This window comes from Microcebus murinus, chromosome 11, assembly GCF_040939455.1.
Source record: "Microcebus murinus isolate Inina chromosome 11, M.murinus_Inina_mat1.0, whole genome shotgun sequence".
Classification (NCBI taxonomy): Eukaryota; Metazoa; Chordata; class Mammalia; order Primates; family Cheirogaleidae; genus Microcebus; species Microcebus murinus.
Genome location: NC_134114.1, coordinates 97,467,241 through 97,489,498, shown reverse-complemented (window position 1 = coordinate 97,489,498; position 22,258 = coordinate 97,467,241). Strand labels below are relative to the sequence as shown.

The 22,258-nt window shown below is 39.5% G+C and overlaps 1 protein-coding gene across 4 annotated transcripts in view; it reads right to left on the bottom strand.

Annotated features, from left to right (window-relative positions):
• The window catches only part of MEGF10 (multiple EGF like domains 10), a 177,128-nt gene that overhangs the window by 131,742 nt on the left and 23,128 nt on the right, over window positions 1-22,258 (bottom strand). The window contains exon 3 of one of the 4 annotated variants that reach the window (XM_020290109.2): window positions 9,455-9,544. The exons of the other annotated variants lie outside the window; for them this stretch is intronic. The gene's annotated coding sequence lies outside the window, so the exon portion shown is untranslated. The remainder of the gene's footprint in view (window positions 1-9,454; window positions 9,545-22,258) is intronic. 4 annotated transcript variants of the gene reach the window in all.

Below are 22,258 nucleotides of genomic sequence, written 5' to 3'. Positions count from 1 at the left end.
AAAATACAAATCAGAGATGCATTGAAATGACCCAAACAGAATTCTTTTCAGTATAGCGACCCCTGAGTATCGGTTGTCACTGGGGCTAAAACATGTGTAACAAGCCAGTATTTAAATAGATTCAAATTTCATGGTCCAGGGGAGAGGGGTGTTTCTTATATCATGCAGGGTGCCTACTGTTTTGTAAATTACTAAAATGTGCAAATTATCATTAATTGCTACTACAACAAAAGCCCTTCTCATCCCTGGCAGCCAACATTAAAGGAATCTACCAGAACAACTCAAAGCAGCAACACACGCTTCCAGATGGTCTCACCAGGCACATTTCCCGTCTGGAAGAAGAGGGCCACGGAGGAATCCAGCCTCATCTGTCCTAGCAATAAATGATGAAACAGAAGCTCCACTGATTAGAGAGAGAGGCACCTCGGGCTCAAACTGAGATCCATTCAATAATTCATTCAAGGTGTGCTGACTGCCTGCTCGAGCCTAGGCACCATGCAAACCTGGATATAAAACACAGAACTTGTTCCCATCTCTGCCCCATAAGATGCTTATAACTTATTAATCATGGTGTAAATTTCTTAAATGTGGTGCTTTGGTTTCTCCATCTGCTGAACAGAAACAAAACCAACTATCTTGCAGTGGTTTCTAAAAAACAGATTTAAAAAATAGATCTATATAAAAAAGTATAAAGCTTTTTGGAAGTCAGTGTTAGAGAAAATGAACCTAAAAACCATATAGCAACATATCTGGAAGCTTGGAAAACAGGTAGGCTGGCAAAGGAGACTGAATAAGAAGAGAGTGAATGTTCTAAACAGAGGAATACCGAGGTGAGGGAGGGCCAGGTGCATTTAGGGAGCTCCAGTTAATTTGCGGTAAAAGAAAGGGGACAGCTGGAAAAAGACACACTGGGTATCTGAATATACTTATACAGACCGTATAAGCCATTTGTACAGTAGGGGAACTTCATCCAACAATAACAGGGAGCTAATAAAGGGTACAGAGTCATATTAGAAAGATGACTCTGGCTGCAGGGAGAGACTCTTAGAAGGAGGGCAGGTAAGACACGACTGCGGGCAGACCAAGGCGGCAGCATTGGGGTTGAGGAAGTTGAGTGACTCCAGGAGAATTTTAGGAGGCAGAACTTGGCCGCTGAATGTGGGAGTAAGGGAGAGGGGCCTTCCGCTTTAGCCGTTCCCTGAGCTGGGAAGCACAGAAGCCCTCCTCCTCTAGATAGAGGAGGCTTTGAGTTCCATTTTAGATATGTCAAGTTTGAGATTCCTAGGAGATCTTCAGCTGTCTACAGGCATTTCCTGAAGACCTACTATGTGCCCCGTGCTGCGCCAAGCCCAGGTGTGAAACAAATGTAATGGCGTGTACCGGGAATCACGCATGCTTCCTCACCTTCTGAACTTAGCACGTGGTAAGAAGGAAATGTCTAATTGTTGTACTATGTCATGTAGTCATTATAAAAGTAGACATGAAATTAGGAATAACTGATCCATTTACTAATTAAAAAGAGAATAAACATTAACCTGCCTGTTGGTAAATTAGTGAAACTAGTGATAATGGGCCAGATTATTTGACTAAAGCATCTCTCTGGGTGAGAAACGGCATTTGAGAAGTTAAACCAACTTTCTACACCATGAAGTTACCAGTTTTTAGTGTCTGGGGTCCAGATGTATTGTATAATAATCTGGTGGTTGGAAAAGATAAGTTTATCTTACAATAAACAACAATAATAGCAAAAAACTAACTTTAGGAAATAGTTTATCCTTCAAAGTCAGAAGGACAGATCAAATGCGGAAATATTAAATTCTTCAAAATTGCAGTTGTTTAAGACAAGTATTTTAAGTACATTACGACAAGTTATCTCTCTCTGACCCCACAAAGGCTAAAACAAAAGAAAAAGTTCGACTTGGAGTAAAGAAAAAAAATCATGAATTTGTATGATAATCAAAAAAAGACAGTGTAAGCCATTAGAAGAGTTGTAAAATCTTTTAAAAAGGTATTTCAGTAGTCACAAAATAATTTCAGTATATAAAGTATAAATAGGTAGCCAAAATATGACTTATGGATTAATTCCAATTATTGATATTTCTCATGGGTTAACCATCATGAAGTTGTAAAATCTGGAGCTTAACATTATATAACTAAAGAAGCTATTCCATTTAACAGGAATGAGTAAAAAATGATAATAATAACAATAAACAATAACAGCTAACATTTCCTGACTGACTACTGTGTGCCAGACACAGTACTGAGCCCTTTATATTAATATCTATTTAGTTCTCACAGAAATTTACCCAAGAAGTAGTGGTTTTATTGTCCCTATTTTACAGTTGAAGATGTAATATATAGCTAGTGTTTTCCTCATCCATCAAAAAAACCTTTAATATATTTGGCTATAACAGATAAGCATGGCAAATATCTCTCTGTTTCATTGCTTTATCTATGTCAGAAGTATTTCCTTTCAATGAAGTGTGAAATATGTATATGAACTTTCACTCTTTCCTCAAAGACAACAGAGAGACTGGCAAGCAGTAATCCGCCATCCACTCATAAACAATTAACTCAAATTGGAAAGTTTATTTCCTGAGTCACCATCTCAGACTCAAACCATCCATTTACCAATTAGAAATGTTTAGTCTGTAAAGTTAGAAACTGCCACAAGCAATGAATCAAATTCCAAGAAAAAGAAAGGTTGTGTGTTCTCTTTTAATGCAAAAATGTTGACACTAATCGTCTGGTTTCTCTCCTTGCTTTACACCTGATACATTGCTCTGTGAAGGGGAGCTGTCAGGATAAAAGCAGAATTTGGTCACCTGTGCATTGCCCTTTAAGTTCAGTATACAGAAATATCAAACTGCATTGAAAAGATGCAGGTGGTGTTTTTGAAAAAAAAATGGTATATTAAAAATATATATATATGTGTGTATGTATTATATGCATGTATATATTACTTGGCTTCTTAGTCCCAAAGCATTTTTGTAATTAAAATTAGAAAATTAACTGAGTTCTAGAATAATCTACATTAGAGAATAAAATGTCAAAAGCAAAAAAGAATTCCTTGATCATGATGCAGGGACCTCCCAAATTCACATAAGCTGATTAAAACTGAGAAAATAATGCAAATGTTATAGAAGGTGAGGAAGGAAGACATCTCACAAACATGCCAATAAGCTGTAAGGAACTACAGAAATGCAGCATTTCACTATATTCCGAAACATGGATTGTCCTTTTGTTCCATCTTGTTCAATAAAGGGCAGTCCCTTTATATACAATCAAATTAAGCTATCACAGAAGTCATCACATATACTCTTTCTCTATTTTACTTGTTTTCTTCCATAAGTTTTGGTGAATAAACGTGGGTATACTTTTTCCATTATGCCTACTCTAAAGGTGGAAAAGTTCAATACATTTGTTTCCTCATTTCTCTCTTCTATGCTGTATCACCATCCTGTCTTATACTATAATTTTCCTCTTTGCAGTGCAAATGAAAACAAAATACAACTTTTAAAAAACAGCATTATCTCACTTGAAAATAAAGGCAACACAGTGGTGATTTACTTCATTAAAATAGACATTTTGAATATATTCAAAACTCAAAATTGGGTGTTGGATGCCCTCACCCACCCAGACTTCCTCTTCAAGTAACTTTCCCTATGATTCCATTTAGCAAAATTTAAAATGTAAAAAAATAGAGTCATTTGCATGAACCCCCTCATGCCAAACTTGATTGCATTCCAGATCATTCACTTAATTATTATGGAAAAATCAAAACAGAAAATCAGTACAACTGATTAGCACTGCTAAAGTGCTCCTATTAGAAAGAGGAAACACAGCCCTCAGAGTTAACTCTTGCTGCCTATGTGCCTTGGAGCTCCACTTGGAAGTCAGGTTTTGCTTATTCTATCAAAAGAGCCTCAGTAAATAACAATCAAGATGAATAAAATCTTCACAATGGATGAGTCTGAGTTCAGATGATAGGCAGTAGTTTCTTTCTTGGTTTGTTAAAGAGAAATAAATAATTGGGTGTTGCCTTACTAATTTATTTTTGCAACAACAGAGGGAAAATAATTTCAGACAATTCCTTTGGCTCTAAAATTTATTCCTTTCCTAGGATTGTAAAGTGCACACACAGAAAGAACTTAGGTGCTCTTACCCATTTTTTTGTCAACCTCATTTCCTACCCTTACGATCCTCTCACCTCTAAATTAAAACCAATTTCTGGGTTAAGAATAGCCACTTTTCCACAATTGTTTTCCCTAGGCTACCATGAGCCATCTATTTCACTTGACCACTCCATCGTTTTATCTATAAAGGACGTACTCACTTTTCCTCAAACTACTCCCAAAGGCTGGCAGGGGCAGTTGCCGTGTTCTTTCTGGAGCTTTGAGCTTGTGAACAGAGTAGCAACGGTCCAGCTTCAGGGTATTAAAGATGTTGAAAGAGTAACACTTGCTAGTTGCCCTGAGAACAACCTCAGATGAGAACTTCCATGGAAATACACTATGTTCACCATCCAAGACTAGTTATTCTAATAACATAGTCCATTATCCAGACATGACTATATTCATTTCTAAGAGTAGTATATTTATTTTGTTTTGGGGGCTTCATGTCATTTTGCTTACATCGAATTCCACAACAAAAATATTCTTCTAAATTTAATTAAATCATTATAGTGGCAATCACAGAGAGTTCCTGAGAAGCTTCTAAGATTATAAGCTAAATGAGTATATCCACCAACATTAATAAAAGAAAAAAATACTCTCAAATCCTATTTTAGAACTTTATAATGTATTTATAAACAAGGCCACCCAAAATCCCTAAACATTAGCATTAAGTAAATGTTTAAAAACAGTTCTATTATGACGTCACTGCACTACAGCCCAGGCAACAGTGCAAGACCCAGTCTCAAAAATAAATAAATAAATAAATAGAATGGTTCTAACATTCCTTGAACAATTCACATCAAGCAAAATCTGAGCAAGGTACTGACAATGCCAGACACAAAGCTACCCGGAGGGAGCTCACAGCCCTACGTGGAAAATGGCCACAAACTGACCATATCAACACAGCACGGTGCACGCCACGATCAAATCCAGAATAGGCCACTATGGGAGCACAGACACAGGTTTGCCTGTTTCGCCAGCCAAGCCAGTCGTTATGCAGATGGTGTTAAGGGATAGTTTGGGGAAGACCCTTGGTGATTCACTTGTCATCAACTTTGGGAAGTCCTCTGCAATGCCCCTATGAATCCATCACCCACAACATACGGAAAAAATCCACAAACTGTACCCATTAAAGATCTAAGGGCAAGAAACTGTGGGGACTATTATGACGTGTAAAGCACAGACTCTGCTCTCAGTACTTCAAAATCTCCTGGGGAGAAAAATTATAAACAAAACATGATTATTTGCCACATGAGTCAACTTAGAAATGACTTGCCAGGGTCGTAAGAGGCGGGGAAATCAGTGTGAGCTGTGAAGGCTCATGAAGGAAGTAAAACTTGAACAGAGGCTTCAAAAGAAAAGGAGCTGGAAATAGAGTGGCGCCTCACACTCACAGTGCAGTCTCACTGACTCCATGTGAGAGGAGTCATCCCCATATGGGAACTCAGATTAAATGTCTCGCTTGAAGTCAAACAATTAGGACAGAGAAGAGGTTTGAACAACATAACACCTGGGAACTGCCTCAGTAACACACCTTCAGTAAAAGGAAGGCTCTGAGTAAATAAAAACTCCAGGAGGGGCTGCAAGGCAAAGAGAAAGATGTGAGCCAGCTTGGGGGTGGAGGGCAGAAAGTTTGTAAGAGATCGTGAGAAGCAATGTTAGAAAAGTGGGTAGTGCTTGGTGGTGACAAACAGGGTCTTGAGCACTAGGCTAAGGAGTTCAGACTACTTCATTCTATCAAATGGTGGCACTGTCTTTGAGCAAAGACATTATTTGATGACAAAGGTGTTTCGGAGATTAACAGAGAAGGTATGTAAAATCCAACCAGGGGCCCAAATCCTTCAGAGGCAAAGACAGTGAGTGGGCAGAGGTTACTGCACTCAGGTGTGAGGTGAAACAACCTTCCTAGGGTGGGAGCCTAAGGAACAGGAAGTGTGTGAGAAACCAGTGGAAGAAAATTAGCAGGAATAGGAGAAGTACTAGAAATTAGGGTGGATATCAGGGAGAATGGGTTGGGGTTTAAATCATTCTGAATTCCCATTCATTTTCTGGCTTCAGTATATTTATTTCCTACTCAAAAAGAAAATACATCTCTTTTTTATTGAAAAAGAAACTTCAAACACTACTTCTCATTCCAAAATTTGGTGAATAAAATTATAGCTATTTTTCCAAACTTCTCATGATTTAATATACCTCAATAACATTCCCACTCATTCTTTTCAACCTGAAGAGTCCTAATTTTCTTGGTCCATCCATGAAAAAAAAAAACAGCCTTTTATTATTTTTATAAAAGTTTACTCTTTTTTTATTTATATTTTGTTGATTTTTACAAGATTTTAAAGTGGATTAAATTAAAATTATATATATTAAGTAAAGTGGAAGAGAACAAGTTGACAAAACCAAGAGTAGGAATTTACAAATGTAATAAGGCATGAGGCCAATGCAAAAATGTATCTTGTAAAGATATTGCTTTGCAAAGGTCACAAAAAGTTTACTCTTTTTTCCAACTCTGCTCTGACAGTCATAATTATATCCTATTTTTATAGCCAGCCTGCAAGATGGCCTCCAATGATCCCTGCCCTGTGTAAGCCCCTCTCACATTGAGTAAGTGGATTTGTGTAACCAACAGAATATTGCAGAGTTGACCCATAAAAGGTATTGCAATTTCCATCTCACTTCTTGGATCACCACTCTGCAGGAAGCCAGCTGCCTGCAATATCATTAGGACTCTCAAGCAGCCATATGGAGAGATTAACATAGTGAGGAACTGAGGCCTCCTACCAACTGCCATGTGAGTGACCCATCTTGAGAACAGGTCCTCCAGCCCCAGTGAAGCCTTCAGATGACTGTAGACCCTGCCAACATACTGACTATGACCTCATGAGACTCTGCAGCAGAACCGCCAGCTAAGCTACTCCCAAATTCCTAGTCTACAGAAACTGTGATGTAATAAATGTTTGTTGTTTTAAGTCACTAATTTTTTAGGCAATGTTACACTGCAACAGATAACCAATATGCCTATACTTAAGTATGTCCATGCCAAAACTACTTTGTTTTATTTTCAAAATATCTCCCAATAATGCCCACCATTTTATTGGCATCTTTAGGAGCAGCAGCACACAGAAGAAACCACCTTCAATGATTCTGAAATCTTTCCCAAACTACATTATAACTTTTGGCAAGAGGCCATCACCTTCTAATTACGAGTTTGAGTTATTTTGTGCCTGGAGGCATGACCTTGCTCCACCTGTGCTTTGAGGTGCATCTGCTGTTTTTCCGCAAAGAGCATCGTCCCAGATTATCCTGCCATTTATCCTTAGCTATTCAGCATGTGACTGCCAGAAAGACTGACCTGCCTCATAAAAACTTGGAGAATTCTTCATGTGCTCTGTGCTACAAGTCATTTATAAAATATTAAATCAGTGAATTTCAGATTATTCTCTAGGTTACTTTTTCTTCTACAAATAAATGTTCCTTATATTTTCCTATATTTCGGCCAATTTTCTATGATTATCCCTGATTAGAAAATACATAAAAATTCAATTTTTAAAGCTTTTTATTTTGACATTTTTTCTTGAATTTACTTGAACGTTACAAAAATAGAACAAAGAATGCCCATGCACATATATATGCAATGTTTATACACATTTTGAATCACTTGAGAGTAATGTGTACACGTCAAGTCCCTTTACTTCCTACTTTCATATGCATTTCCTAAGAATAAGGACATTCACCTAAATAATTATAGTATCATTATCTAAACAAGGAAATTTAACATTGATGCAATACTACCATATAATCTACAGACCTAATTCAAATTTCATCAGCTGTTCTCATAATGTAATTACTTTAACAATTATCACATGGAAACCTTTCAAAGGCTTTGCTGATGAACACACATTTGTTGTTTAAATCAGCAAACACTGGTGAAGGCCATGTCTGCCCGTCAAAGAATTAACAATCTAATGTGAGAATGATATTACGTAGATGGTAATGGCAAGGCAAAGCAAAATGTGATTAGGGTCAAAAGAAGATAATAAAATAAGCATATGAGTTCAGAAAGTATTTCCACCTGGTGAGTGAGGATAAGAAATAGCATTATGGAAGACCTTACAAAAAAGCTCTTTAAGAAACTTTTGACTAGGTAGATGGAACAGAAGAGATCACAGGCAGAGGGATTAGCAGAACCAAAGGCAGGAGAAATTCACTTCTCAGAGGAATGGCAAATAGGCAAGATTGAAGCACACAGTGGAAAAGTAAATGAGTAGAAGAGGAAATTCAGGAATGATGCCGAATATCATGGTTTAAGGTAAAGGTGAATTATCCAAACACTCATGAGACCTCAGGTGGTCCAAGAGTGAATGGATTTGAGAAAAATGAACTAGAAAACGGAACTTGATCAACTCAGGAAGAAAGGAAGACTTACAGCTTTTTTTTCGTTCAACCAAAAATACTCATTGAAGAGGCTTCAGGTTTGACCAGGCCCCTGACAATACCAGGAGGAAAAAATTCTAATCACAACAGAATAAATGACAAAAGAAGGCAATTTCCTTAAGAAAGAAAAAGTCAAATTATAATAAGGAGAAAGAGGAGCAAATAAACTCTCTGACGTACAGCAGGATACTTGAGGGTCATCAGAACCAGAGGTCTTTCCTCACACACTGTGGGAAGACTGAGCGTGTGCGTGGCCCTCTCTCGGGAAGGCCCTTTTCAACAGTGTGTGCAGCTCCAGTGGGAAGGATGAGAACGGACATTCTGCCCCTCACTGGCATGGCAGGGGCACCTACTGTGTTTCCCCGAAAATAAGACAGGGTCTTATATTTATTTTTCCTCAAGAAGACACCCTAAGGGCTTATTTTCAGGGGATGTGTTATTTATTTTAAGTATGGTACAACAATCTACATTGATTCAAATATAGTTAAGTTGTCTTCTTCTGGAACATTGTCATAACTCTCCAAACCCCAAATTCCATCCTGACTGTCTTTTGACTCTATTTCCTTTAGAACCATTGGCCCCCATCTCTCATGTCAAGCCATAGAGCTCTCATGGGGCAGATGAGAAGGGCTGCTCCTCTTCTTTACTGCTCTGCCACGAAATGCACGGGTTGTACAGATACGCTGCGTAGCCATGCCCGTCACTAGGGCTTATTTTTGGGGTAGGGCTAATATTGCGCAAATGCTTAGAAATCCTGCTAGAGCTTATTTTATGGGGAGGGCTTATTTTCGGGGAGACACAGTACATGTCACCTGTTCTGCTGGCCCTGGATTATAGAAGCTAACCTTCAGTTACCGAGACACTATTAGGGCACAGCTGAGCACTCCAAGTCAGGTGATCCTTTCCTCAAAGGCCATTCCTTAGAGAAGAAATCCCTAGAGAGGAAAAAAAGATCTTCTGAGGAGAAGAATTTCTATGAAATCCAGATTTTAGAAAATTTTCCTATCAACTGAATCTATGCAGTTCTATTAAGGCAAACACACATGCACACACACACACATACACGCAGCATTCTTCTAACAGGGCATATAATTTAGGTTTCTAACATTTATTTGGCTCCCCAAAGTTTCCAGAGCACTGCCTATGTCCCAGGTTTCACAGAGCTCTTGTGCTAAGGAATGTCAGTAGTAAAACAGAACATTAGAGTTGAAGGCCTTCATGGGGTCCAAGCAAAATCCTTTCATTTTGTGGATGAAATAATGGAAGCCCCAAGTTAACCTGACCATGATCACAAAGCTCATTTGTAGGTGGTACAACATGAGAATCCAGATGTCAGGTCTCTTACCTCTTAGTCAAATCACCTCTCCACTGGGTAACACAGACAAGGTCTTTCTAAAATAGCACTCCATCTGTGTGTTGTATAATAGCAATACATGCTTCTTGAAATGAAATTCATCAAAAGCTAGATTCTACAAGTGACTAAGCTACTTGCTGGTCAAAACTGAAAATGTGAATTAGTACAAAAGCTATTTCCACATTTATACCATACAGATGTTTCAAATAATCAGGGACATCTGTGACTCAACTGCCATTCTTCCCAGTGGACTCAGTTCCGAACCACTAAACCAGACCGGGATGCAGAGTGACCACAGGTATCTCCTGCAGCAGGCATTGCCAGAAAAGAATCTGAACACTTTTATTCTCATGGTTTAAGCCCACATGGTCAAAAGCTTTGAAGATTTGAGGCGAAATGTGAGGAAACTGCTGAGGAAGTGTAAGTAGGCAAAAGGATGTAATTATTCGAAGCTGCATTTGGTGAGGACGTTCAAAAAAAAAATGCCTGGGCAGCCTCTGCTTCCACCTCCACTTCCTTGACAATGTTGTATATATGCAAATATAAGAAGCCACAAGCTCAATCTCAACTTTATGACTCCTAAAATACAGCTTTGTTTTGGTAGATAAAGGGCTGCATGCTGCATTAGCAAGACGACTTCCTGTAGTATCTAGACTGATCTTTCTTTCAAGAAATGACCCTGTCTGACCCTGACTAATAGTTGGAGAACAATCTCATATTGACAGGAAAATCAAAAGCCATTCTCCATACTACTTTCTTCATTTACACTCTCTATCACTCCCTCTTCCGACTCCCCTGTGTCTCCTGATTTGGCCTTCTCTGCCATTTTTAGTGAAATCCAGGCTCTGGATGCTCTGGGGCAGGCAGGTACAGCCAGGAAGGTAAATTCTAGTCTGACTCCACATCAGACTGGTCACTGGCAGGTCACTTGCTCCCTCTCTGTTTTACTTCCCTTTCAGAAACATCAGCAGGGAAAGCAGCCGTAATGACAAGCAAACCTATAATGAGAGTCTTATTTTCTCTTTGCTTTTCCTATAAACCTAAGATTTATCAGCTTTTGTGTGAACACAGCCTTCAGCAGGAAGCTGGTCCAACACTCTAAAATTTTACAGATGATGATGCCATGGTCCAGAGAAATTAAGTGTATGCCCAAGGTCACAAAGCTATTTTCTAAATAGATTCTCCTTAGGCTAATACTGGCCAAAATTCAAGATCCTACTAGTTTTGTCTTGCCCAATAATATACATTGCTACACACAAAGACAATAAAGATGAAATTACTTTTTTTCCTATGGTTAATGCCACTCTTAATAGAGTACAAATATAGAAATAATTGGCCCTAGGGTCCTTATAAAAGTTTAACACTAAAAATTGATTAGTTGGCCAAAGACTTTAATAAGGCAACCTATAAAAGCTCCTCTTCATTCTAGGAGGCACTGCTCGCAGTGAGTCCATCTGCTCTATCCAGGCATCAAAGGGGCAGCTGAGGCACAGCTGTGGTAGGAGCTTTGCTAATGGCTGAGTAGAGGAGCTGAAGGAAAGTAAACTGACATCTCCCAGTTTCCTCAGTGCAATGATATAACTTTTTGGTTCCTAAAAAGTTATCAGTATCCTTGGTACCTAAAATATCACCTGGCAGAAAGGACAGCAAGTAAATTAATAAATGAGTACATGAATGATTGAATGAATAGATAAACCTAAAGAACAAAATGCACAGAGAAGAGTCAAGTATGTGCACTTGAACAAAGAATTTAAGAAAAAAACTAGTTTAAAGAAGAAAAAAGACTGGGACAATTTTGGAATTGGTGTACTGGACAAGTAAAATCTGTTGAAAAACTGTTATTTCAAGTCACAATTTTTCAGGAACTAGTAATTTTTATGTACCATGAGGCAGCTGTGCAACCCTTATGCACCTTACAAAAGATATCTCTTTTTTTATTTTTAAAAGTTCTCAAGGAGGAATTTGAGCTTGTTTGTTTGAAATTGGGCATAGTTTAACAACTTTTATGGGTTTATTAGCATTTTAGTTTTTCCTGCCTCCTTCTCAGACAACTATATTTGATCTGCTTATTGGCAATAATTTTCACTAACTTTCATTTTAATGCTTACATCAATTTTCCAATGGCAAAGTTGCTATAGAGTTCATTGATTTCAGTATTCATTGATTTCAGTATTCATAAGCTTTACATATTCTAGGATGATTTTACAACCTTTTCTTCACATTATCATTTGGTAGTTTCATCTGCATTCCAAAGTTTTTTTAAATTCATTTTAAAAATAGTGCCAACTATGCCTGTGGTGCCAACTATGCCTACTTACTAGGATTCCATTATTTTAAACTGTTCATCACTTTTATATTTTAGCATAAACTTTTATCGGGAATGAGGAAATGACCACTTTTTTGGTTGGGTTTTCCTGAAAAAGTCATTAAGTGTTGTATCCTTTAGTCTGACTTTTTATTGTAAAGACAAAGTAGGAGCCTTAGTCAGCTTGGGGTGCTATAAGAAAATATCATCAACTGAGTGGCTTAAAAACAGCAGAAATTTATTTCTCACAGTTCTGGAGGCTGGGAAGTCCAAGAGCAAGGCGCTGGCAGATTTGGCATCTGGTGAGGGTCTGCTTCCTGGTTCATGAAGGGTGCCTTCTCGCTGTGCTCTTCCCTGGTGGAAGGGGCAAGTAGCTCTCTGGGGTCTCTTTTATAAGGGCACTAATCCCATTTACTAATCCCTTTATTGACAGCAATGCCTAGAAATACTAATTTGGACTAGTTTTTCAGTTTGATCAATTCATCCTTTTTACCAGTCGACTTCCAATTTGTTCTCCACACTGCCACGAATGCTTCCAACACATGAAGCAAAACATCACAGGCCCCTACTTAAAAGTTTTCAAGAGCTTGCCTTTGAGGTGAAGTCCAGCTGGCATTCAAGATTCAAGATGGCCTGAGTCCAGCTTCCTCACGCAGCAAACTCTCATATGTACATATCACTGCACACAGCACTTCAGCCATTCTCAGGTACTTGAATTCCCCAAAATATTACAGGATTACACTCCTGTGCCTTTGCCTATGCTGTCCCTTCTTCTTCTTAGAATGCCCTTAAATATCTGGCCAACTTAATTCTCACTCATTCTTTAAGCATCAAACATCACTTCCTCTTAGAAGAGCTCTCCAGCTGACCTCAACATCCTTCTTCTTTGCCCTCCTCACACCCTGAAACATCCTGGGAGTAGAAGGTGTGTTCTTTGTCAGAGAAGTAATACACACTGTTTATTCACCATTTTCTTGCTCATCTCTCCACTAGCTGGTGAACTCCTTAAAGTCAGAACAGCACACTATTCATCTCCACATGTTCTTGGCACATATGGAGGGTGAGGGTGCAATACTATTTCTTAACTGAATGAATGATTGATCCAAAGGAAAAATAAAGCTCAGAACATGCAAATCAGTTGTTCTGAATCATGAAATCATTTTTCTCAGTATAAAAAAGAAAAAAATAGAAGGTCAATCTTTCCATTTTATTGCTGAACTATACAACTGCAGCAGAAAATTGTGGAGCTGAATCAAAATGATTACAATACTAGTGATTACAAAGACATAAAAAACAAAGTTTTGCTTAAGAAATATTTGTTTTAATTAAAGATAAAAATATACAATCTCAGAAGAGAACCTATGGTCACTTTCAAGGGCTTCACTGATAGTTAATCATTCTGTAAATTCCTTTAAAAGTTTAAAGTTTTCTATTAGTACTAATTGATATTCCTTTATTCTCAATAAGTGGCCCTGCTCAAACATTAGCTGCCTTTGTTCATGATTCTTGGGGACCTGGTATTCATCTCAGCTGTAGGCAAGATGAGGTGACTATGAGCACACATTTGAGGGCAGCAAAAGGAGCCTCCAGAAGGGGATGGGGGTCAGGCAATAGAAGCCAGCAGTAACAAAGTAACAAAGACAAGATAAGGAGATGGGGCAAGGGACCAGTCGCACCAAACTCTCCATGAGCAACCTTTTCCTGTGCTAAGAACTGTTTTGAAGTGTTGCATCTCCACTGCTAAAAAGCACAATTCCCGAGGCCTGCCTGTGTGAGCTAGTACAGAAACCCATTATAGCAAACTTCACCAGAAAAACAATGTCTGGGAACACCTCAGAATGAGCCCTCAGCAATTAGTAGATTATTACGGTCTACAGCAACTGAAGGACTGCCCTGTATCAACATGTTAATGAAGTGTTATGCAAGTACAATTTAGAAAAGGAAAAGACGTTGTTACAAAGTGATTTAAAATAAATTCTTGAAATATAGACAGAAATAAAAAGTTTTCATATATCTTTAAGGCTTAATTTTGAGAAGTAATTAAGGTCTATGAAGGTCTTTGATAAAGGTCACATTGTGACTATAAGTAAAAGAGTATTTTGGTGGAGAAAAAAAATGGCAGAGTAAGGGTGTTTTCTTGGCTCTCTACTCCCAGAGCAGAAAGTGAAGAAAGCGGACAACCACACACGAGCGATCTGCACTTCTACAGGACCAGCTTCGCAAGCATGCAGACAATCACCGGGAATCGGAGGGAAAAGAAAGACTGTAGCTGAAATCAAAGGCGAATCTGATAATCTTCCACAAAACCCAGGGAACTGGAACTACACAACAGGGAGGGAGGGGGTGCGACTTGACGGGCTGCTGGCCGGTGGCAGCGGCTCTACCTGGTGCTGGGGGACACCCCCCTCCACTGAGCACCACACGCACGCAAGCCAGGAAGTGCCTGAAGTTGGTGGGAAGTGGTAGCACCAGGCAAAGCTGGGTGGAGAGGAGACTGGAGCAGGGAACACTTTGAACACTCCTTAGTGCTCAGCTGAGGCAGTTTCAGGTGGGGGAAGGTCCGAACCCAGCAGTCGCTCCCCTGTTCATCAGGAGTGAGAGCCCAGTCTGGCCTCTCGCTGCAGGACGCTTCCAGGTCCAGAATGAGGGGAGTATACTCGAAAGGAGGCTTTGACCTTGGATATAGTTGAGGTTTTGGCTGGCGCTGAGTGGACGGAGAGCACAAGGCTCGGTTCCTTGAACCATGGGGACTCCATGAGTTGGGGGAAGTCCCTCTGCTCCTCTAACACCATTTCCCCCCCACCCCCCTGCGTCTTCCCAGTCCTGCAGTTTGACTAGGACTCTGTGGAGGGGTGGTGGGAAGGGAGTGGTGGTACGCGCAGCTGCCCCACCACACTGATCTTGGGCGGTCTCTCGCTACACAAGTAGCCCACACTCTGTGTCCAGAGAGCAGAGGCCGGCTTGGCAAGGTGGAGTTGTGAAGGAGGCTGCTTTTCCAGATATAACCTGGAGAGACATTATCACCCACACCCCCCTGTGACTTGGGTCCGGATGCTTCACCCCAGAGGTTCCGACTCCACCTCTGGGTGGAACTGAGAAAGAGGCTGTTCCCACTCCTGTCGCTTGTCTTGAATTCTGTGTTTAAAGGAGCAGAAGGCAGAGAGTGGCAGTTCACGTGGCTGCCCCGCCAGATTGATCCTGGGTGGTCCCTCACTGCACAAGCCGCCCAGCTCTGTGTCCAGAGAGCAGAGCCTGTCTTGGCAAGGCAGAGTGGTGAAGGAGGCTGCTTTTCTAATATAACCTGGGGAGACATCATCACCCATACCCTCCTATGACTTGGGTCTGGGTGCTTTGTGCCAAAGGGTCTGACTCTGCCTCTGGGCAGAGTTGAGAAAGAGGCTGTTCAACCCGAAACCCATGTTGCATAACTGTCACCTCCGCTTCACTTCCACCTCCCTGCTGGCACTGGCCACAGAAAGGTGGCTCTAACAGCCTATCAGGACAGCCTATCAAACTGACTTCCCTCTTTACCTCTTTACTGTGGCCTGATAGCCGATGCCTCCAGCCAAAGGTGAAGCCCCATTCCCAGGAACTGCAGAGGGGTGAGGGAATCTGCTATCTGGGCTGATTTTGCTAGGACTGAAGAATACCCTTGGCGGCGACCAGCCCACTTGGATTTCATGCGGAAGGGAATGGCATCACCCTGGCAGGGTCTAAGCGACGTGGCAGGTCTCTTTCTTGTTTGAGACTGTCAGAGGCCTCAGGTAACAAAAGAGAGAGCAATTTCAGAGCCTATCATAGTGCCTCCCACTTCAACCTAGGGGTTGGGAGTGAGCTCGCTCTCACAAGAGTTATCTAACTCCTGAGTCTCTAAGCAAGGGGCCTAAACCCATTAATCCCTATAGACAGAAGGTGAAGACATTAGATCAAAGATAACCCAACAGACTCAAACTCCTCTAAGACAATATAGGACCAGAGCACATATTGCCAGCCCTGCCAAAGATCATTCCTTAGGAATCCCAGAATTTAGCTCATAACCCAATCTCAACACCTCTGGTCCTCGACAAAACACCCAAATGAGAAAGAACCAGTGGAAGATCACAGGAAACATGAAGGAGCAGAGAGAAAAGTCACCTCCAAAAGAAAATACTTGAACTCCAAAAACCAACACAAATTTACAACATATGATTAAACTGACGGAGGAAGAATTCCAAATAAGGATTGTTAGAAAACTTAACTGAATTGAAGAGAAAATAGAATCCCAACATAGAGAAACCACAAGAACGATTCAGGAAATGAATGAAAAGTTCTCCAAAGAAATTGAAATTGTCCAGAAAAACCAATCAGAAATTTTGGCAATAAAGGAAACAATCAAGGATCGCCATAATACAGTGGAAAGCATCCAGAACAGGATAGACCATGCAGAGGAAAGAATCTCAGAGCTCGAAGATTATGCCTATACACTAAACAAATCAGAGGAAGAAAGGGAACACAGAAACAAGAGACACGACCAAAGCTTACAAGAAGTGTGGGATTATGTAAAAAGGCCGAATCTCAGGGTGATCATGATTCTGGAAGAGGAAGAGGAACAATCACAAGGGCTGGAAAACTTATTTCATGGAATACTGGAGGAAAATATGCCAGGCCTGGCCAGAAATCGTGATGTCCAAATACAAGAAACACACAGAACTCCTGGGAGACTCAACATGAAAAGGTAATCACCTCGTCTCATGGTCATTAGGTTGACCAAAGTAAACATGAAAGAAGCAATCCTCTGTGCAGCAAGGCAAAAAACAACAATTAACCTATAAAGGAAAACCTATCAGACTAACAGCAGACTTCTCATCTGAAACCTTACAAGCCAGGAGGGATTGGGTGCCTATCCTTAATCTTCTAAAACAGAACAAAGCCCAACCTAGAATTCCTTATGCGGCAAAATTAAGTTTCATCTATGAGGGAGAAATAAAGTCTTTCTCAGACAAGCAATCACTGAAGGAATTTGCAAAGTCCAGACCAGCCCTACAGGAAGTTCTCAGACCCGCATTTCTAACCAAACAGGGCAATAGACACTTCTCAAAGTAAAATCTTCAAACAATTAAAGCTTAGATCTCGAACTACATGATGGCTCAAGGAGTAAGACAAAGCAACAAGACTTCACCCAACAATATGGATGGAAATCTTCCTCCAATTTCAATCCTCTCAATAAATGTAAATGCCTTAAACTGTCCTCTGAAGAGACATAGATTGGCAGAGTGGATAAAAATCCACAAGTCTAGTATCTGCTGTCTACAAGAAACACATCTACCCCACAAAGATGCCTTTCAGCTGAAGGTCAAGGGATGGAAAACTATCATCCAGTCAAACGGAAGTCAAAATAACCTGAGGTAGCTATACTATTTGCAGATAACATAAGCTTTAAAATAGCAAAAGTAAAAAAGGATAAAGATGCTATTTTATAATGGTGAAAGGGAAGACCCAACAAGAAGATTTAACAATTCTTAATATTTATGCACCCAATGCAGGAGCACCCAATTACATAAAGCAAACCTTGTCTAATCTAAATACCATGTTACACAACATTGCCATAGTAGCAGGGGACTTCAACACTCCACGGAATGATCTGGATAGATCCTCCAAACAGAAAATAAGCAAAGAAATAAAGGACCTGAACAGAGCCCTTGATCAAAAAGGTCTGACAGTCTCTACAGAACATTCCACCCAAATAAAGTTGAATTTACATTCTTCTCAGCAGCCCATGGATCCTTCTCCAAAATTGATCACATCCTAGGTGGCAAATTAGATCTCAAAAAGTTCAAGAAAATAGAAATTATACCTTGTATCTTTGCAGACCATAATGGTATAAAATTACAGTTCAATTCCTATAGAAACACTCAAGGCCTCATGAAATCATGGAAACTAAACAATCTATTATTGAAACATTATTGGGTCAAGGAGGAAATTCAGAGGGAAATCAAGAGTTTCTTTGAACAAACTGATAATGATGATACTTGTTACCAAAACCTGTGGGATACAGCAAAAGTTTACCTGAGAGGAAAACTAATAGCAATAAACACTCACATCCAAAAAACAGAAAGCTTAGATATTGATAACCTAATGAATAGGCTCAAGGAATTGGAAAAAGAAGAGCAAACAAATTCCAATCCTAGTAGAAGAAAAGAAATAATGAAGATCAAAGCAGAACTTAATGAAATGGAGAACAAGAAAATTATACTGAAGATCAACAAAACCAGAAGCTGGCTTTTCAAAACGATAAACAAAATTGATGGCCCTCTTGCTAGATCGACAGGACTCAAAGGGAAAGGACTCTAATAAATTCAATAAGAAATGAAAAAGGAAAGATCACAACAGGAACCACAGAAATACAAAACATTATGTTTGACTACTATAAAAAACTCTATGCCCAAAAATTATATAACAAATAGGAAATGGACAAATTCATGGATTCATACAACCTCTCTAAGTTCACCCAGGAGGTAACAGAATTCCTGAATAGACCAATCTCAAGCTCAGAAATTGGAGCAGTAATTAATAACCTCCCCAAATGGAAAAGTCCCAAACAAGAGGGCTACACTTCAGAGTTCTACCAAATATACAAAGATGAAATCATACCTATACTACAGAAACTATTACACACCATCGAGAAGGATGGTATCCTTCCTAACTCATTCTACGAAGCCAATATCATCTTGATTCCAAAGCCAGGAAAGGATGCAACAGAAAAAGAAAATTACAGACCAATATCCCTCATGAATATAGATGTAAAAATCCTAAACAAAATTTTAGCAAATAGAATTCAGCAGCACATAAAAAAAATAATTCACCATGACCAGGTGGGCTTTATTCCAGGGATGCAAGGCTGGTTGAACATACGTATGCAAGTCTATAAATGCAATCCACCTCATAAATAAAAACAAGAACAAAGAGCATATGATTCTGTCAACAGATGCAGAAAAAGCATTTGACAAAGTCCAACACACCTTTATAATAAAAACTCTCAACAAAATAGGCATAAATGGCTCATACCTTAACCCTCTTAGTGCGGCGGGCTGATATATCATCTAGGGCGAAAAGTGTGGCGGGCCAATATATCGGCTCTTACGTAAGAGGATATATCGGCCCGCCACACTTTTCACCCTAGACGCAAAACCCAATATTTCAGCCCACCACACTAAGAGGGTCAAATTTATCAAATCCATTTATGACAAGCCCACTGCTAATATCATTCTGAATGGGGAAATATTTAAACCATTCCCTCTTCAAACTGGAACTAGACAAGGATGCCCACTATCTCCTCTTCTATTCAACATAGTGCTCAAAGTCCTAGCTATAGCAATCAGGCAAGAGACGGGTATTAAGGGCATCCAAGTGGGGGAAGATGAGATCAAACTCTCACTCTTCACTGATAATATGATATTATACCTAGAAAACCCCATGGATTCGTCCAAGAGACTCCTAGATTTGATAAATAAATTTGGTAAAGTTTCAGGTTACAAAATCAATATACACAAATCAGAAGCATTCCTATATGCCAAGAACAACCAAGCAGAAACTCAAATCAAAAACGCAATACCCTTTACTATAGCCCCAAAGAAAATTAAATATCTAGGAGTATATTTAATGAAAGATACAAAATATTTATACAGGGAGAACTATGAAACACTAAAAAAAGAAATTTCAGATGATGTAAGCAGATGGAAAAATCTACCTTGTTCATGTATTGGTAGAATCAATATCGTTAAAATGTCAAGATTACCTAAAGTGACCTACAGAATTAATACAATTCCCATCAATGGGAGAAAATATTTGCTCTCTACACTTCTGATAAAGGTCTAATAACAAGAATATATCTAGAACTCAGAAGAATTAACAAGAAAAAATCAAACAACCCCATTAAGAAATGGGCAACAGAAATGAACAGAAACTTCTCCAAAGAATACAGAATAATGGCCTGCAAATATATAAAAAATGCTCCACATCTCTAATCATTAGAGAAATGTAAATCAAAACCACAATTAAATACCACCTAATCCCAGTGAGAATGGCCTGTATCAAGAAATCCCAACACAACAAATGCTGGTGAGGACGTGGAGAGACAGGAACACTCTTACACTGCTGGTGGGACTGCAAATTAGTGCAACCTTTGTGGAAAAGAATTTGGAGATACCTCAAACTGCTAGACATAGAAATACCATTCGACCCAGCAACAGCATTGTTAGGCATCTACCCAAAAGAACATAAGACATTCTATTATAAAGACATCTGCACCTGAATGTTTATGGCAGCACAATTCACTATTGCAAGGACATGGAAACAACCCAAGTGCCTGTCAATTCATGAGTGGATAATCAAAATTTGGTATATGTTCACAATGGAATATTATTCAATTCTAAGAAACGACAGCGAGCTAGCACCGCTTGTACTATCCTGGATTAAGTTTAAGTCCATTATCCAAAGTGAGGCAATACAAGATCAGGAAAATGGGCTCCACATGTACTCACCATCAAATTGATACTACTACTACCATTACATAAGCTTCCTGTCAACTTACTTCTCTTTGAAATAATTTATTCTCTCATTCCATATCTAGTTAATAGTGCGTTCAAGATATAAGTAAAAATATTTTCTAGTCTTTTCACTAGAAACCGCATGGAAATATCTAATGGAACCAACTCTCCACATCCTTCATTTGATATTTGCATCTTGCTTGCCTCGGGCTGCTGGTCGCCCTTTGACATAACCAATCCCATCTCCTCAACTAGACTATAAGACGCTTGAAAGCAGAGCCCATGGCTGTGTCTCATCTCCCATTCCACACCTCCCTGCTTTCTGCTTCTCTCTCCATCTGCAAGAATACAACAGATGCTCAATAAACGGCTGCTAACTGAGCCAGAGCACAACTGGGAGCTCTGAGATCACAAAACATTAACATCACATTGGGCCCCTGAAGACAGTCAGGGGATGCTGTCCAGTGAGTCACAGACAATTGATATGAGTCCAGAGGAGTGAAGTGGGACATAAATGATAACAGAGTGGGATCCACAACTGGAGAGAACAGACGCCTCAGCTGGGGGGCCAGGTAACTTGGAGAACAATGGCTGAAGCGATCCGTTCCGCCAGAAGGTGGCGCTTCAGCGCTGGGACGCTGTCTTGGTCCCCCAGTCTACATTTCCAGGGCAACTCCCTGGACTGACAGAAATGTCTCCCCCAACAGAACTGGAAGTAAAACATGAGCTGTATCCGCCCAGAAGATCTTGCTACTCTTAGGCAAAATATAAGGAAACGATTCTGAATCTTATTTAAAGAAAAGCTTTGCTTTTCCAGCAACCGAATAATTCCAAGGCCAGTCTTTGCCTGCACCACCCGTCCCCCCTCCTGTATCCAGGAGGTCTCACTTTTAGATGCCACATGTAGACAGGATGGTTTCTTAACACAGATTTTAATATGGTAAAATCTGAGTCTGCACAGTGCTGATTTTATTCAAGAAACATGTTCCACATCACTGGAGGAAAATGTTGTCTAAATGGATCAAAGTGGTAAAAACTGAATTGTAAATACTAGGTTTCAGATGAGTAAACAAATATGAAGTGCCATTAAGGTTAGTACTGGCTTTGTATGTAGGAGTGTGTACAAATGTTAAATACATACAAGTTACTTTTTCAGGCTAATCAGATGAGCAGGCTAAGTTTATCCTTTATTAATAATACAAGAATTGAAATTATAATTAAATCTTTATTCTGCTCTATGAATCATCTGTTTCATAGGTCAGGTGAAGAAAAATAAATTTAAGAATCTAGTCAAATAGAAATTATCTTGGAAATATTCTGAAAACTAAAAATTATGCCTTTGGAGACAAGGTAATGAATCGATAATTTTACAAATTATTATGGATCTCTGGCTACATTGGATTATAAACAAACAAACAAACAAACAAATCATCTCCATGATACAAATGTGGCTTCCAAATCTATA